This window comes from Hylobates moloch, unplaced genomic scaffold (genome assembly GCF_009828535.3).
Source record: "Hylobates moloch isolate HMO894 unplaced genomic scaffold, HMol_V3 SCAFFOLD_7, whole genome shotgun sequence".
NCBI classification, from domain to species: domain Eukaryota; kingdom Metazoa; phylum Chordata; class Mammalia; order Primates; family Hylobatidae; genus Hylobates; species Hylobates moloch.
Genome location: NW_026652282.1, coordinates 117905099 through 117910745, shown reverse-complemented (window position 1 = coordinate 117910745; position 5647 = coordinate 117905099). Strand labels below are relative to the sequence as shown.

Here is a 5647-nt window from a genome sequence, read left to right as displayed (position 1 = left end):
TCCAGGTTTCCTGGACTTTTTATTCTGCCTAAAATTCCAGCAGTTTTAACCTTTAAATTTGTTGTTTTTTGTAATTGACCAGCCCACCTCCCAAAAATCATATACAATTTGTGGGGCTGTCACTAAGAAAAATGATGCCAAAAATGCAAAAACAGAATTCAGTAACAAAATGAATATTTACCTAGAATTTAGAAAATACAACAAAGTACATATTTTCAAAAGCTGAAATACCACAAACATTAGAAAATCCATTTAAATGACATAATATTTATATTAATTAACTGCTTCACACATATCTACATTTTTCTTTTTCTTTTTGTTTTTTTGAGACAGTTTTACTCTTGTAACCGAGGCTAGAGTGCAGTGGTGTGATCTCGGCTCACTGCAACCTCTGCCTCCTGGGCTCAAGCAGTTCTCCTGCCTCAGCCTCCCAAGTAGCTGGGACTATAGGCATGCACCACTGTACCCAGCTAATTTTTGTACTTTTTTGAAGAGACAGGGCTTTACCATGTTTACCATGTTGGCCAGGCTGGTCTTGTACTCCTGGCCTCAAGTGATCTGCTCGCCTTGGCCTCCCAAAGTGCTGGGTTTACAGGTGTGTGCCACCGTGCTGGGCTCATTTTTCTTTCTTTTTAAGCTGCATATTCTTAGATTATCTCTTCCTATAACAATAATTTTACAATAGATATCTCCATAGAGAAAACAGAAAGATAACTCAATCTTTCCTCTAGCATCATTAATCAAATTTTTATTATTATTGACAGTTTAGAAAAGTATTTTCAACATCAAAGTTCTTTTTTTTTTTTTTTGAGATGGAGTCTCGCTCTGTCACCCAGGCTGGAGTGCAGTGGCGCAATCTCGGCTCACTGCAAGCTCCGCCTCCTGGGTTCACGCCATTCTCCTGCCTCAGCCTCTCCAAGTAGCTGGTGGGACTACAGGGGCCCGCCACCACGCCCGGCTGATTTTTTGTATTTTTTAGTAGAGACGGGGTTTCACCGTGGTCTCGATCTCCTGACCTCATGATCCGCCCGCCTCGGCCTCCCAAAGTGCTAGGATTACAAGCGTGAGCCACCGCGCCCGGCCAACATCACAGTTCTTTATTACTAATATCACGTAATTTTTTATGAAAATAAGAAGAACATTATCAAGTATCTTTCATATATAACCTGCAATATTGAGAAGAATTCTCCATAGATCAGCTTCTGGTTCTGTACATTTCAACTTTGTTTCTCCTCCATTACTCACATACTTCCAATGATGAGCACCAAGGGACACATTCATATCAGGATATAAGCTCTAGGCCAGCAATTCCATGACATGTGCCAGGTGAAATGGCACAGTGAGTGGTAGAGAATTTCTGCCAGCCATTCCTATCCTTGGCAGGTGACAATAACATAATTATACCCCTAGGTGACCACAAATAACATAGATATATTCCACTAAACTTTAGCTAAATGTATCCCCATTTCAAATTCCCCTTAGCCTGATCCCCAAAATTCCTGCAGCCACTCAGATGCCATTCAACAAGAAGGAGGAGTGTGATGAAGTCTAAATGGAAAGAGACAATGGCCTTAACCATTTGCAAATTTTGCAAAAACAAGACAAAATGAACACATTCCAAAGGCCCATCCTAGGATTTTGGGAGGGGCCATCTATGTGATGGGCCCTGAAACTTAAGCCTCATTTGCTTTATGGTAAATATGCCACTCCTGATTGTATAACTTTGAGTAAGTCACTTCATTTTTCTATTCTAACTGCTCACTTATAAAAGACTTAATTCTACCAATTCATTCATTCATTCATTGATTCAACAAATAGGTACTGAATGTGTGCCAGGTCCTGTGCTAGGTACTAATATCTGGATATTAGGTACCTTGGATACAACTATGAACATCACACCACCACTTTTCTCAAGGATTTAAAGAAGGATACAAGAAAATTAACAATTACAATGCAAATAGGAAGTACCATGCTGGGAAAAGTACAAGTTCTCATTAAAGGCTAGAAAGGAATCAAGTATGATAACTAGGTTTCAACTTGAATAACTAGATGGTTACTAGCATCACTCTCTCTGAGATCTGGAAGACTGGAAGGGGTGCTGGCTTGTAGGGGAAGATGATTAAGTCTGGGGTATCTCGAGTTGTCAGCAGAGTGTAGTAGTCAAAGGCCTAGTCTCTGTTATCAAGGTGCCAGTGAGACCAACTGTGTGACCATGGGCAAGTTGCTTAACTTCTCTGCCTCAATATCCTAACTGTAAAGCAAGAAAGTAATAGTAACCATCTCAAAGAGCTGTTGGGAGGAATGAAATGAGATAATACATGTGAAGTATTAGGGAGAAAATGCTTGCAAAATAGAAAACATTCCATAAACATTTTTATACTATTATACTGTTCTTTAGGCAGTTGGATATATTGTCTGTGATGGTTTATTTTAGGTGTCAACTTGACTAGATTAAAAGATATCCAGAAAGTTGCTAAAACATTATTTCTGCACCAATTTTACAAAATAGCAATTCATAGGACTATGTTTTCATAGATAGATAGATAGACAGATAGGCAAGAAAAATTCTTCCGTACAGTAGGATGCTGACTAATAAATGTACAAAAATATAATACTAGAAAATTGCCATTGGAACAGGATATTTACATAGTCTCAATATATTTTCTCTCAAAATGCTTGTTTATTACAAAGGGAAAACAAAAACTTTTCAGTGGGAAAATCTGGTAGATGCCACTTAACCAGCAATTAAAATTAAGATCAATAGTAATGGGACAGTTCAAAGTGTCTCCTGATATGATACACTGACAAAAACACAATCTCAGTTCTGTGATATTCTTGCCAAAAATACATTACTGAATCTACTCATAAGGAATATCAGACGAATATAAACCGAGAGACATTATACAAAATAACTGTGCTCTAAAAATGTCTACGTCATAGAAGACAAGGAATAACTGAGGAACTAGTTCCAGATTGAAGAAAACTAAAACAGTTAAATGTGACACATGATCCTGGATGGATTCTGGACCAGATTAAAAAATATATTTTATTTATTGACTAATTGATTGCTATAAAGAACATTATTGAACCACTGGTGAAATTCGAATGGGATCTGTGGATTAGATGGTATTGTATAAATGTTAATTTCCTGATTTTGATGGCAGTACTGTGACTATGCATGAGAGTACCCTTATCTTGTAGAAAATACACACTGAAATATTTAGGGGCAGCGAGCATCATCCCTGCAACTTTCCATTAATTCAGAAAAAATACTAATATATTTACTTAAAAAGAATCGTTTTAAAAAACATATTACAGAGAGTTTAATTTATTCAAAGAAAATTAGAATCAACTAATCAGAAGGAAGAGGAGAATGCATTATGTATATATAAATATTATATATAATATATAGAAATATTAATTACATATATTATATATAAATATATATTTAAAGAGATTATAAAGCAAATGTAAATAATTGGGGAATCTGAATGAAAACTATATAAGAGGTCTTTTTACTTTCCTGCAACTTTCCTGTAAGTTTGAAATTACTTCAAAATGAAAAATGTAAAAACAAAACAGCTGGATCCACATGTCAAAATAATATATATATAATTTACTGTGGCAACACATATACTAAAATTGGAATGATACAGAGATTAGCATTGTCCCTGGTCAAGGATGACACACAAATTCATAGAGCATTTTATATATATAATTTTTTTTTTTTTTTGAGACAGAGTCTGGCTCTGTCTCCCAGGCTAGACTGCACTGGCACAATCTTGGCTCATTGCAACCTCCACCTCCCCAATTCAACTGATTCTCCTGCCTCAGCCTCCCAAGTAGCTGGGATTACAGGCACCCACCACCATGCCCAGCTAATTTTTGTATTTTTAGTGCAGATGGGGTTTCACCATATTGGTCAGGCTGGTCTCGAATTCCTGAAGTCAGGTGATCCACCACACTCGGTCTCCCAAAGTGCTGGGATTACAGGCATGAGCCACTGTGCCTGGCCTGCATTTTATATTTTTTAGAAAGAAAAAGAAAAAAAATACATTAAGGAGTGGGTTGTCCACTTAATCAAACAAGTCTACTTTAAATACTACTACATCTAGCTCATTAACTACTTTGAGTAGTAAGAGATGTCAAGAAAACCCATTCATGAAGGATTTTAACGTAATTATAAGGATCAGTGTAAAAGTATTATTCCCCTCTTGACCAGTTCTTAATCATACAGAACTTCTCTAAGAACACTTATAGAGTATTAAGTGGGCTCTATACCAATTTCTACTGATCAGCCATGTCAATTAGCCCTAAGCTAGAAGTACTGAGTTTATTAAGTGAACAATGGAGATAGGTGAGACATGAATAAAAAATAGAGAAGGTAACTGTAAGAGTAGCATTGGCATTTGTTTTTGTCAGGGCTCAAAACATGATATCCCAAATATGGTGCCTTGGCATGCTGAGTATTTTGAGCTGAAGGAAACCCTGAAAGGGCCTCAGAAGCAAGAAATGTTCATTGATGAGAGTCTTAAAAAAAGTTTGAAGTCAACCAGGCGTAGTGGCTCACGCCTGTAATCCCAGCACTTTGGGGGGCCAAGGTGGCATCACCTGAGGTCAGGAGTTTGAGACCAGCCTGGCCAACATGGCAAAACTCCATCTCTACCAAAAATACAAAAATTAGCCGGGCATGGTGGCATGTGCCTGTTAATCCCAGCTACTCAGGAGGCTGAGGCAGGAGAATTGCTTGAAACCGGGAGGGAGGGGTTGCAGTGAGCCGAGATCACGCTACTGCACTCCAGCCTGGGTGACAGAGCAAGATTCCGTCTCAAAAAAAAAAGAAGTCAGTGCAGCTCTGTTAAATACATAAATATATAAAAATCAACCAAAAATGCTACTGAGAACTCTCAAATGTTTAAAAGGAAAGGGCTACAAAATACCAACTATGGCAGTGATCTTGTGACTATTGTCATTATGTTCATTAATAAGTTTCTCATGAGGCTGGGTGTGGTAGCTCACACCTGTAGTCCCAACACTTTGGGAGGCTGAGGCAGGAGGATTGCTTGATGCCAGGGGTTCAAGATCAGACTGGGCAACATAGAAAAACCCTGTCTCCACAAAAAAAAATAACAACAACAAAAATAGCTGGACATGGTGGTGCACGCCTGTAGTTCCAGTTATTTGGGAGGTTGAGGTGGAGGGATCATTTGAGGCCAGGAGTTAGAGGCTGCAGTGAGTCATGATTGTGCCACTGCACTCCAGCCTGGATGACACAGCAAGACCTTGTCTCAAAACAATATAATAATAATTTTCTCATGAACATGATTGCATTACCTCTGCAGTGTGTCCAAGTAGAATGAGACCAGGTTGTGAAGGTTGGAGAGGAACAAGAAAATTATGTTTAGGGATTTCTGTTTTGGTCTGGAAGCCAAAACTTAAAATGGGACAGCAGTTTGGGACCTTATCTCAACCCTTGTTAAGATGCCTCATGTGTAAAAATAATGAGGCTATACAGGCTGGGAGGGTCCCACTTAAGAGACTGCTACAAGATCTTGACGTTACAGAAACTGGCTAGTGGCAAAGTTAGAGCTTAAACACAGCTCTTCCTGACTCCAATCCCAGCCTTCTTTCTACTACGCTACTCTGC

At 38.4% G+C, this 5647-nt stretch overlaps 1 pseudogene; it reads left to right on the top strand.

Annotated features, from left to right (window-relative positions):
- The first annotated feature begins 3621 nt into the window (after positions 1–3621).
- Positions 3622–3716, top strand: LOC116812320 (U6 spliceosomal RNA; annotated as a pseudogene).
- The last annotated feature ends 1931 nt before the right edge of the window (positions 3717–5647 follow it).